Source organism: Eurosta solidaginis, chromosome 5 (genome assembly GCF_040869045.1).
Source record: "Eurosta solidaginis isolate ZX-2024a chromosome 5, ASM4086904v1, whole genome shotgun sequence".
Lineage (NCBI taxonomy): Eukaryota > Metazoa > Arthropoda > Insecta > Diptera > Tephritidae > Eurosta > Eurosta solidaginis.
Window position 1 is genome coordinate 182,080,095 of NC_090323.1, and position 13,847 is coordinate 182,093,941.

Consider the following 13,847-nt stretch of genomic DNA (forward strand, 5'->3'; position numbering starts at 1 on the left):
GTACATATATAGACTAGGTATGCCAAAAAGTAGAAAGGCAGCTTGTGAACCAGAGTTGAGGCACAAAGTACTTATTTGCTCGCATATCTACTATGCAGGGATCGTTACAGTTATAGATTTTATTCATGGTTCAACTATATGGTTAGCTCATCTGTACAAAAACAAAATATGTTAGTTCAGATTGTCAAAATCTGCGTGTTGGTGTTGGTGCGAATGGTATGGAATGTAAACATAAAACTTAGCAGTTTTTGTATGTTGTAAGAAAATGTTGCCAATGTGTTGGTTTCATTTTGAGTATGCCATCTCCTTTTGACAATCCCATCGACCATGCAATGAAATAAATAAAATTAGCTGATGAGATGAGCCAACCATATAATTGAGCCATGGTTATATTAAACGAATTGCCTTTTAATAACTTTTTTTTTGCGTTTGTTTTTCGCTACTAAAATAATTATTTTTCAACTATTTGATTTCGCTTGAAAAAAATAATGATTATTTTTTCAGTGCTTTATTTTGTCTAGAAAATAATTGTTATTTTTTCGTTTTATTGTTTTTTTTTTCAATGTCAGTAATATTTGTTGTTTTTTTTTTAATTTTTTATTTCGTCTAGCAAATATTTAGTTTTGTTTTTTTTTCATGAATTTAATATTAAATTTTTTGATATTTTCATCTCGTCTAGAATTGTTTTTATATTCTTTTAGTATTATTTTTTGCCGAGTTTTAATTTTTTATTTTTATTGTTTTCCTTGAAATACATATTTATTTTTTTGATTTTTTTATTTTGCCTAGAAAATATTTTTTATTTTTTTGTATTATTTTTTACTGCGACATTAATAATTTTTGTTGTTATGTCGGCCTACTGATTTGTAAGATCGCGTGTTCGAAACGAGCTCAAGGCCTAACAATAATTATTTTATCATTATTATTGTTATGATACATTTCTTCTTAAATGAAAATATTTTTAAATAAGAATAATAGAAAGAAAAATTAAGACCACACCCAAAGCTCGTTGTATAGATTCATTTCGGGAACTGCTGAATTCCTTCTTCCCTGAAAATTGTATTTATATTTTTGAGTATTTTATATCGTCTATATAATAAATACATTTTTTTTTTCAGTTTTCGCTTTTGCCATTAAAGTAACATCTTCTTGATTTTTTTTCTACAAAATAATTGATATTTTCATAGCTTTAATTTTTGCGTAGAAAATTATTTTTATCTTTTTGAGTTTTTAATTCGTCCAAAAAATAATTTTTATTTTTTTCGTGTTTTTGTCATTAATGTAATATTTGTTTTTTTTTTTTTGAACTTTTTATTTCGTATAGAAAATATATTTTATTTATTTAGTTAAATTTTTTTCCGAAAAATTTATATTGCTTTGTTTTCGTCTACTGTTTATTTTAAATTTTTTTAATTTCATTTTTTTACGTGCAATTATTATTCATTTTTTGAGTTTTTTATTTCGTTTAGAAAATAATTTTAATTATTTTAGTTTTAGTTTTCGCATACAAGTAATATTTATTTTTTTCGAGTTTTTTTGTTTCGTCTAGAAAATATTTTTTTTTTGTTTTTGTCTAGAAAATAGTACATATTAGTTTTATTTTTTTCGTGAAACTATAGTTTATTTTTTTTCAGTCGTTTATTTCGCCTACAAAATAGTCTTTATTTTAATGGAAGTAATATTTACATTTCTGAAATATTTATTTCGCTACAACAATAGTAATTATTTTTCGAGCTTTTGATTTCATTTGGAAACTTTTTTTTTTTTTTCAGTTTATGATAGAAAAAGAAACTAAGAAATAGAGATTATTTTCCGAAAGAAATATAATAAAACTCAAAACAAACAAAACTAATTTATCTACACTCTGTGTACAAAGTAATGTATTGCTTTGAAATCAATATCTATTTTTTGCTTTTATGCGAGAAATAAAATAAAAAAATTAAAATTACTTTCCAAAGTTAAAAAAAAATCAAAACATAACTATTATTTTTCGATAAAAGTAAAAAAAATGGTATAGTAGAACTATTTTCGATTTTTATAAAAATAAATCTATCCACTATCGATTGTCCGTGTAGGTGACATTACCGCTCCAGTATGATTTTTTTGTTTTAAATTTTGACAAATAACAGTTATTTGCAATCCCTGCTACAATCAACACAGAAGTAATATGCAACGTTTCACGTTGAAACTTTCAACGACGGACAATAACTTCGACGAGGCATTGTGCTGGTAAAGCGACGACTTAAACAGCTGCAGAACCTAACTGAAAGACTACCTAGCATGATTATACGACCTGGATAAACGAAATACACGGAGGCGTTTACAGTCACAACAACAAAAGCAATATTATTACTCGAGCACAACAAAATAGAGAGAGACGCGTGGATTACTACAACAAAATAAGCAACAGCAACAAAAAAACGTCACTACGCCAAGCAGACTGCAGGTAAGTATGACGTTAAGTGAATATGGATGACGACAACGACGACGCAGATTATGATGATGATGATGATGATAATTAAGTAAGTTGTTGCAGTCGAAAAATTGTCGGTGAATCCAGCAAAGTAACGAGCAGCCAAGTCAAGCCATGAGTCGCTCGTTGTCGTCACCATCGTTGGATAACCAAGAGTGGTAGAAAGTAAATAAAAGTCATCGAGGCCATGAGGTAGGGAGGCGTCTGTTATATAGAGATACCTACAAGCTGAAAAGTTTTGTGCTTTTGAACGTTCACATCCGACGCGACCTGATTTATGGTCGGTTATTTGATCATCATCTAACTTGGTTGTTGTTTGTTACACTTACGATATACTGTGTATGTATACTACTTCCAGCCTTCTATGGCTCGAAACTCTATCTATGGGTATTATACTCGTTTGTGTTTAACGCATTTCTATTTAGATGTAGGTATGTATAAATATGGTTTAAGACTCGAACTGGTTTGCCTTTGTTCCGTTTAAGTGGTTTAAGAGTCTCGTTTGGTTTCTGAGGTTTTTGAAGTTTTGTAAAATGATTACGGTTCCCACAAATGTAAACATATATATTTATATACTATATATACAGTTACTCACAGACAAAATGTAATATTCTTGGTTTTTTATAATATACCTCCCCAAAGGAAGGCTCACTTGGAGACGAACATAACAAACTTTGTAAAGAAGATACCTGCTTTAATTTAATCACCCAGTTATTGAAGGCACTTCTTCTGTTATTTTCATAGCAAAAACAATATCAGCCAACGGAAGAAGTTCTATAAATCTTATCAAGAAGTACCAAGCAGGCAATTGAAAAGTAAACTTCTTTTTCGACGAACCAAAATCATGCTCTATAAGCCTTTCATAAGACCGTACACAAGGGATGGCTCGGAATAAAGAGCGATTGGGAGAAACTTTGGGATGTCTCTTGGAGTATTAGTGACAAAATTTCTTCGTAAGATACATAATTGTCCGCGATGCCGACGGCGAGTATCGAAGGAGGTATAATGATGAGCTGTATGAATTTCAAGAAGATATGAACATAGTGCAACGAACAAAGCACGAAGGCTTCTTTGGCTAGGTAACGTTATGCCAATGGATGAAGACGCTCCATCCCGAAAGTATTTCTATCGACAACCGTATTTGGGACCAGAGGAAAAGCAGTACCTCCACTGAGTTGGGAGGGGTAGGTGGAGGAAAACTTAATCCCCCTTGCTATAGCGAAACAAGAATACCGGGCACTAAATAATGAATATGATGATGATATCATTTCATCCAAATTGAAAGCATTTTAATTTGTTCTTTCTAAACTGGATAGTTCAGTCTTGCAGTCGATGTAGATGCCATTGCCTATAGGGTGGATGAATATTTTCTGGTTGCACTGCACGCTCTGGTTAATGGTACAGTGCTGCTTTCACTTCATGTTACCTTTTCGGCTAGAGTTTTTCTGTTTTGTTTTTGGTTCACAATCTGGCTTAGGTGCCGATTGTGATTCGGTTTCAGCATCCTTTCCGTTTCCGCTCCAGTTTGGGTTTCGAATCCCATACCGGTTTCGTCTTCGATCCTGCCTCAGCTCCAGCTTTGGATCCGCGTTAGTTTTCAATTCCGAGTTACTCTCAGCCTTCAGATGCGGTTCTAATATCGGTGTGGGTCCCGGTTTCGGCTCCTCAAGATTTACATTTCGGTTCCCCTTAGCTTCTGTTTCCCTTTTAATGTATATACCTTTGTTTCCTTTCCTTTTCTTTCAATTCCGTTACTTTCCTTTTCTCTTATAGCCATTACATTTCTTCCCTCTCTTTTCCTTTCATATTCTCGTTACAGTAGTTTCCTTAAAAAACCAGTTGTTTTTCGGGGTTCGCTGGAAACTTATGGTATCGAAGCAGCTTATCTTGGCTGTCGCAAGGTAATGGTCCGATCACGACGAGATAGATTTGGTTTCGTGTTCGTCGATCACAATGGAGTTCTTCTTCCCTTCCTTAAACATTTTTTTCACACCGTTTTACAAAGTACAATTCACAAGTTTCATGTAACATTTTCCCCACCCTTGACAGTACTATTTACGCACAACCTCTTGCCATCTAACCATGTCTCATTCTAACTGTGCTTAACTGTAAATAAATGGATAATATAGATTGGTTTTATAACTTTGAACGTAATATCAAAACAGGCTGGCCCGCATGCCATAAAAGTTCACATGCGCCATATTAGTACCTACCTTTCAAATTTTATTTATTTTTATATACGCCTCGAATGTCTATGACTACACAAAACTTTTTCAATGAAAAAAGTTCGAGCAATATAAGTAAAAGGGGAATGTTCACGCATACCTACAATGTATCCAACATTCTTGCTGCTTTGGCGTAGGGTGTGGAAACGCTATATAACGAGCACTGAACAATGCCCCGACCAATTCGTTATAATTCGTTATGGGTCTCTATGCCGAGAACTGGCGGGCAGCCATTGCCGTAAGTTGGTGACTAAAGCCTGCGTTGTACAGTGAGAAGAGGCATTAGTCGACAGTCGCGCAGTTCGCGGTTACATGGACAAGTACGCCCATATTTTTTTTTCGGCGTCAACTAAACGGATAGATATACATATATATATATACATATATATATACATATATGTATATGTATACCTATATATATGTCTATAAACTCTGGTTTTTATATTAATTTGCTCATCTTTTTCGTTTGGGGTTTTTATGATATCATAAGTAAATAATTTTACTTATTTGCAGAATCAATTTTTTAAGGTGGGGAGCTGGGCAACGTTAAAAAATATTTTTTTTTTATTCAGGTAGTGGAGAGTTTGCATAAATTGGGGCTAACAAAGGAGGGGTAGATATTTGTACATTAGGGCGGGTCGATTTAAAAATTGCTCATTGCTCTGCAAAAATCGTATTCTAGGGATCAAAATAAGAAACTTTGCCGAAGGAATCATACCTCTAAAACCAATTCTGATGTCCCCCCTTTGGTTCGAACTTTTGGATAGGGGCAACTTCAATTCTACCTGATGTGTCTTGTGGTGGCTTAAAAAAACAACACAAGCAATTTTACGATCTGCAATTATGTCACAGTGATACCTTCATTTTTTAAAACGGTTGAATAAAAAGCCCACACAACTATGTTGACGACATGCAAATGCATCACAGTGATGCCTTGGTTTTAAAAGGGGGTTGTAAAAACGCTAATTTCTTAAAATTTTTTTTTAATTTCGTTTCTATTACTAAGTTAAATTCATTTTTTCATTTACATATGTTCTGACTAAATAAATTTCTAAAGAGAAAAATAAACTCCAAAAAGAAACAAGTAAGGAAGGTTAAGTTCGGGTGTAACCGAACATTACATACTCAGTTGAGAGCTATGGTGACAACATAAGGGAAAATAACCATGTAGGAAAATGAACCGAGGGAAACCCTGGAATGTGTTTGTATGACATGTGTATCAAACGAAAGGCATTAAAGAGTATTTTATGAGGGAGTGGGCCATAGTTCTATAGGTGGACGCCATTTAGGGATATAGCCATAAAGGTGGATCAGGGTTGACTCTAGAATGCGTTTGTACGATATGGGTATCAAAAGAAAGGTGTTAATGAGTATTTTAAACGGGAGTAATCCTTAGTTCCATAGGTGGACGCCGTTTCGAGATATCACCATAAAGGTGGACCAAGGGTGACCCTAGAATGTGTTTTTACGATATGGGTATCAAATGAAAGTTGTTAATGAGTATTTTAAAAGGGAGTAATCCTTAGTTCCATAGGTGGACGCCGTTTCGAGATATCACCATAAAGGTGGACCAGGGGTGACCCTAGAATGTGTTTTTACGATATGGGTATCAAATGAAAGTTGTTAATGAGTATTTTAAAAGGGAGTAATCCTTAGATCCATAGGTGGACGCCGTTTCGAGATATCGCCATAAAGGTGGGCCAGGGGTGACTCTAGAATGAGTTTGCACGATATGGGTATCAAAAGAAAGGTGTTAATGAGTATTTTTAAAAGGGAGTGGGCTTTCGTTCTATAGGTATTTACCTTTTCGAGATATCGCCATAAAGGTCGACCAGGGGTGACTTTAGAATATGTTTGTACGATATGGGTATCAAACGAAAGGAGTTAATGAGTATTTTAAAAGGGAGTGGTGGTTGTTGTATAGGTGGTCGCATTTTCGAAATATCGCCATAAAGGTGGACCAGGGGTGACTCTAGAATGTGTTTTTACGATATGGGTATCAAATGAAAGTTGTTAATGAGTATTTTAAAAGGGAGTAATCCTTAGTTCCATAGGTGGACGCCGTTTCGAGATATCACCATAAAGGTGGACCAGGGGTGACCCTAGAATGTGTTTTTACGATATGGGTATCAAATGAAAATTGTTAATGAGTATTTTAAAAGGGAGTAATCCTTAGATCCATAGGTGGACGCCGTTTCGAGATATCGCCATAAAGGTGGGCCAGGGGTGACTCTAGAATGAGTTTGTACGATATGGGTATCAAAAGAAAGGTGTTAATGAGTATTTTTAAAAGGGAGTGGGCTTTCGTTCTATAGGTGTTTCCCTTTTCGAGATATCGCCATAAAGGTCGACCAGGGGTGACTTTAGAATATGTTTGTACGATATGGGTATCAAACGAAAGGAGTTAATGAGTATTTTAAAAGGGAGTAATCCTTAGTCCCATAGGTGGACGCCGTTTCAAGATATCGCCATAAAGGTGGACCAGGGGTGACCCTAGAATGTGTTTTTACGATATGGGTATCAAATGAAAGTTGTTAATGAGTATTTTAAAAGGGAGTAATCCTTAGTCCCATAGGTGGACGCCGTTTCGAGATATCGCCATAAAGGTGGACCAGGGGTGACCCTAGAATGTGTTTTTACGATATGGGTATCAAATGAAAGTTGTTAATGAGTATTTTAAAAGGGAGTAATCCTTAGTTCCATAGGTGGACGCCGTTTCGAGATATCGCCATAAAGGTGGGCCAGGGGTGACTCTAGAATTTGTTTGTGCAATATGGGTATCAAACGAAATGAGTTAATGAGTATTTTTAAAGGGAGTGGTGGTTGCTGTATAGGTGGTCGCATTTTCGAAATATCGCCATAAAGGTGGACCAGGGGTGACTCTAGAATTTGTTTGTACAATATGGGTATCAAAAGAAAGGTGTTAATGAGTATTTTAAAAGGGAGTAATTCTTAGTTCCATAGGTGGACGCCGTTTCGAGATATCGCCATAAAGGTGGGCCAGGGGTGACTCTAGAATGAGTTTGTACGATATGGGTATCAAAAGAAAGGTGTTAATGAGTATTTTTAAAAGGGAGTGGGCTTTCGTTCTATAGGTGTTCGCCTTTTCGAGATATCGCCATAAAGGTGGACCAGGGGTGACTTTAGAATATGTTTGTACGATATGGGTATCAAACGAAAGGAGTTAATGAGTATTTTAAAAGGGAGTGGGCCTTAGTTCTATAGGTGGACGCCTTTTCGAGGTATCGCAATAAAGGTGGACCAGGGGTGACTCTAGGTATCAAATGAAAGGTGTTAATGAGTATTTTAAAAGGGAGTGGTGGTTGTTGTATAGGTGGTCGCATTTTCGAAATATCGCCATAAAGGTGGACCAAGGGTGACCCTAGAATTTGTTTGTACAATATGGGTATCAAACGAAAGGAGTTAATGAGTATTTTAAAAGGGAGTGGGCCTTAGTTCTATAGGTGGACGCCTTTTCGAGGTATCGAAATAAAGGTGGACCAGGGGTGACTCTAGACTTTGTTAGTGCGATATGGGTATCAAATGAAAGGGGTTAATGAGTATTTTTAAAAGGGAGTGGGCCTTCGTTCTATAGGTGTTCGCCTTTTCGAGATATCGCCATAAAGGTGGACCAGGGGTGACTTTAGAATATGTTTGTACGATATGGGTATCAAACAAAAGGAGTTAATGAGTATTTTAAAAGGGAGTGGGCCTTAGTTCTATAGGTGGACGCCTTTCGAGATATCGCCATAAAGGTGGACCAGGAGTGACTCTAGAATGAGTTTGTACGATATTGGTATCAAATTAAAGGTATTAATGAGAGTTTTAAAAGAGAGTGGTGGTAGTTGTATATGTGATGGCGTTTTCCAGATATCGACCAAAATGTGGACCAGGGTGACCCAGAACATCATCTGTTGGATAATTTATTTATATATGTAATATCTGCCAAGATTTTAATGGTTTTTTATTTCGCCCTGCAGAACTTTTTCATTTTCTTCTACTTAATATGGTAGGTGTTACAACCATTTTATAAAGTTTTTTCTAAAGTTATATTTCGCGTCAATAAAACAATCCAATTACCTTACCATGTTTCATCCTTTTTTTCGTATTTGGTATAGAATTATGGAATTTTTTTCATTTTTCGTAATTTTCGATATCGAAAAAGTGGGCGTGGTCATAGTCGGATTTCGTTCATTTTGCATACCAAGATAAAGTGAGTTCAAGTAAGCTCGTGAACTAAGTTCATTAAAGATATGTCGATTTTTGCTCAAGTTATCGTGTTAACGGCCATGAGGAAGGACAGACGAACGACTGTGTATAAAAACTGGGCGTGGCATCAACCGATTTCGCCCATTTTCACAGAAAAGAGTTAACATCATAAAATCTATGCCCCTGCCAAATTTCAAAAGGATTGGTTAATTTTTTTCGACTTATGGCGTTAAAAGTATCCTAGACAAATTAAATGAAAAAGGGCGGAGCCACGCCCATTTTGAAATTTTTATTTTTGTATTTTGTTGCACCATATTATTACTGGAGTTGAATGTTGACATAATTTACTTATATACTGTAAAGATATTAAATTTTTTGTTAAAATTTTACTTAAACATTTTTTTTTAAAAGTGGGCGTGGTCCTTCTCCGATTTTGCAAATTTTTTTTAGGCATACATATAGTAATAGAAGTAACGTTCCTGCCAAATTTCATCATGATATCTTCAACGACTGCCAAATTACAGCTTGCAAAAGTTTTAAATTACCTTCTTTTAAAAGTGGGCGGTGCCACGCCCATTGTCCAAAATTTTACTAATTTTCTATTCTGCGTCATAAGCTCAACTCATCTACCAAGTTTCGTCACTTTATCTGTCTTTTGTAATGAATTATCGCACTTTTTCGGTTTTTCGAAATTTTCGATATCGAAAAAGTGGGCGTGGTTATAGTCCGATAAAAAAAAAAAAAAAAATAAATGTAAGGCGCGATAACCTCCGAAGAGATCTAAGGCCGAGCTTCTCTTCCAATTTGCGTCGTGCTCCTCTTGATTTTTCCCTACAAATTGGCCGGACGGGACCTACATGTTTTATGCCGACTCCGAACGGCATCTGCAAGGCAGATGAGTTTTCACTGAGAGCTTTTCATGGCAGAAATACAATCAAAGCGCTTGCCAGACACTGCCGAGGGGCGACCCCGCTTAGAAAAATTTTCTTCTAATTGAAAAATCTTATTTCTAAAATTTTGATGTTGCTTTGCCCGGGAGTTGAACCCAGGGCATACGGCGTGATAGGCGGAGCACGCTACCATCACACCACGGTGGAGATGAGTGCTCAGGAACCTACATACCAAATTTCATCAAGATACCTCAAAATTTACTCAAGTTATCGTGTTAACGGACGGACGGACGGACGGACGGACATGGCTCAATCAAATTTTTTTTCGATCCTGATTATTTTGATATATGGAAGTCTATATCTATCTCGATTCCTTTATATATGTACAACCAACCGTTATCCAATCAAACTTAATATACTCTGTGAGCTCTGCTCAACTGAGTATAAAAACATAGGCATTTCAAAGTGGGATTTTTCAAAATTTTCGCTACGACCCAAAGGGGGGGGGGGGGGGGGAGGGGGGACAGCAGAATTCGTTTTAGAGGTATGATTCCTTCGGCAAAGTTTCTTATTTTGATCCCTAGAATATGATTTTCACAGAGCAATGGGCGATTTTTTTGCCTCCCCACAAATCGACCCGCCCTATTGTACATATATATATTTTATGTACTTTGTACAAAGCGATTATATCAGTAGATGGAGGGGGTCTGCCTATATACTCACACCCGTTCGAACTTGCTTAAAAAACCGTTGTTTTAACGATATTAATGCTGCGTTTCAGCATAACTCCACTTAGACAAAATGCACATAGAACACTTTGGCTTTGTGCTTCGCTTTGTTCCGCTTTGACATATGAGTTCAGTGTATGGCAGCACTTATATATTTTTACCTATCCAAACTAGGGCACATAGATCCATGCAATAAAGCAGGAACTCGTTGCTTTTCCATAAAAAGGGATCAAGAGATACCATTCTATTAAAGATGGACACATCAGACATTCCGTAAAGGAGTGGATGCATGTGCACATCAACTTATATATATGTAAGTGTCCCTTTGTCCATGCGTAACGGATTGACGGTTAGGTTAGGTTGAACTGACTGTTCTGTGAGGACATGAAATTGACTGAATGTGCCCATAGTGTTACCAAAAGTTTGTTCAACGGCCAAATTGAAAAACTCTAGCAGAAATTAGGACCTACGTTATAATAAAACTTACTTCTCTTGGCAAATACTTGACCCTTTTGAGGACCTATGTTATTTCCTGCTTCTAGATCTATAAGCTGTGCCACTGCTAATAGCTGAAGTCTTGGCCTGGCGAACGCAGAGCACGAGCACAAAACGTGCTCGATCGTTTCCTCCTTCAACCCGCACTTCATACATCTGCTATCACTGGCAATGCCTTATTTAAAAGCATATGACGCCAGAAGGTAGTGTCCAGTCAGAATACCCGTCATGAGCATACAGTTCCCTCTTTGAAATGTTAAGAGTTACTTTGCTAGTCTAACGTTGTAAGACTTACACAGCTCCACGCTTAGTTTCACGTCTTTCCTGCTTGTGCGATCATGTGCAATTCTCACTATTTACAATCTAGCCCAATCTGATTGGGACGTCTGCGCTACACGCTTCGAGGGATGCACCCTATTTGGCAAGCTCATCCTCTTTTTCATTTTCATCTATTCCCATATGCCCAGGGGCTCAGTATAGGTATATAGTCTCCCTTTACCGATTCTTTCCAGTGATTGCTCACACTTTTAGATGTTGTACTATGCGAAATTGTTTCCGTTATTGCTGCTTGGTTGTCAATGTAAAAATAGAACCGGCTGCAGTTTTAGGTAATCTTCATATTCTGACAGATGATAGATGCACAACATCATAGCCCCTGCTTCTGCTCGATTTTTTCCTGCAGCTAGAATAGCAGAATCGAAGCTAAACTGCTCCACCGCGGCGGCGACATTATCGAAAGAAATTCCAAGATGGAAATTAAAGCACTGTCTGATAATCACAAACAGACTAAATTAGAGTAGAATCTAAGTACCTTTAACTTATCTGCTGGTGCTCACACATGTGGGCCTGTTCAACCCGACAGAAAACGTGATCTGGAGTTCTGATATATAGGAGCAACCGAGGTCCGGGAAATTTATCTAGCAACCTTCTGCTTATAAGGCCGAGCGATGAGCCAACGGGCAGCCGATATTGCAAATTCATTCAATGGTGTCCACAACAACTTTCGCCAATTTCCGCACAGAGCTCAATAAATCGCTGGCTCAAACGGTATACTTAAAGGACCCTGATATGAGGGCATCTGACTGGAGTATCAAGACTCTTGCACAACAAGGTTGCCCGGCTGGTTGATGCCCTCGTTAAGAGAAAGGCTGACCTCACCGCCACACAGGGAATGCGTTAGACGGGGTAAGGCAGGAAGACAATCTCGCCTTGGGTTTTCTACAGCAGTACACATGACAACACGGAACCAAATCAGTGTCCTGAAAGCTACTGCGTACAGCCGTCACAGACACCATGGGTTTTGAGCTAATCCCAAGGCCGTCGGTTCTATGTACCGAAGCGACTCTCGATTTTTCCCGACCAAGGACTGCCATTTCAGTGGAACCCCATTTAATTTGTTGCGTCCCTCCCACAAATTGTCATCCTCCCAGCAGCTCCTTGCAGCGGGACTGCTCCATATTCTATGGCTCCGGGAAGGTATCGAACCCAATCCGGGTCCGTCTCCTGACCCCGGTCCTAAGAAATGGTTTTGCTGGATCTGCCGGAAAATAACCTTTTTAGGACGGTCATACTCTTGTCAGTGTGTCTCGTGTAAGGGATGGTTGCATCGGACAGGTTGGTCTGGTCTAGACCCCAAAACCAGACGTCCACGTAACTTTTATAAATCTTTTATGGCTCCTTGCTGTTCACGTCCTAGGACGTTCCGTAGTCTGCGCCTCAGCCCAAGGATTATCTGTCCGGTCAGGCGATGCAAATCTACAAATCATGAACATCTACATCCCTCCTGTCACCTGTTGCCCCAGTGGATACCGCCCTGATATCAGCGGCATACTCACTGGAAACAATCGAATTATCTTAGGCGATTTCAATGCCCATCACGATCTATGGCATTCAAACTTGCGGGTGGATAGTAGGGGTGGGATGTTAGCGGATCAAATAGAAGAAACGACGTTCTGCACTATAAACGGAGACGCCCCCAAACGTATGGTAGGAAGCTGTCACAGTTCGCCAGATATTTCAATCGTGAGCGCAGAACTCGTAAGCTGCATCAACTGGCAGCCGATGGTAACATTGGCGTCCGACCACCTACCTATACTTATTTCGATCGAGCGTCCCGCCGACTTCATCGTAGCAGCAAAACGCACTTTCATTAACTTTAAAAAAGGAAAGTGGGACGAATACAAATCCTTTACAGACAGCCGATTTGCTGCCCTCTCTATCCCAACTGATGCCCGCCAAGGGGAGCGTGCTTTCCGCAAGGTCATTGAATCCGCCTCGGCTCGTTTCATTCCCGCCGGTAGTATTCCCGAAATTCGGCCCCACTTCCCGGCGGAGGCCGCAAACTTAGCGAGAGAACGTGACCTCATAAGACAGCTCGATCCCGGCGACCCCCAAATAAGGGATATAAACCAACGCATCAGACTGCTTGTGGATGAGCACAAGCGGGCGAAATGGTAGGAGCACCTAAGCGGTTGTAACCTCTCTACCGGTGTGGGTAAACTTTAGTCCACCGTAAAGTCCCTATCGAATCCGTCTAGGCACAATGACAAAGTTTCCATCGCCTTTGGCGACAAAGTGCTGTCGGATGCGTAAAAATGCGCGAGCGCTTTCTGCCGACAATACATAATGCATTCTACGGTCGACAAAAATAGACGGAGGGCCAACAGACACGTACGTAAACATAAGTTCAGCGCGTCACCAATTACCATCACCGCCAAAAAGGTTGAGGATGCCATCGGTCATGCTAAACCATCCAAAGCAGTGGGCCCAGACGGCATAGCCATGCCTAGGGAAAGAGGGTTTCAAATATTTACCACATGTCTTCAAC

At 38.3% G+C, this 13,847-nt stretch overlaps 1 protein-coding gene across 1 annotated transcript in view; it reads left to right on the top strand.

Annotated features, from left to right (window-relative positions):
• Window positions 1-2,175: 2,175 nt before the first annotated feature.
• Window positions 2,176-13,847, top strand: part of LOC137251707 (probable serine/threonine-protein kinase mps1) — a 107,043-nt gene continuing 95,371 nt past the window's right edge. The window contains exon 1 of the mRNA XM_067786494.1: window positions 2,176-2,446. The gene's annotated coding sequence lies outside the window, so the exon portion shown is untranslated. The remainder of the gene's footprint in view (window positions 2,447-13,847) is intronic.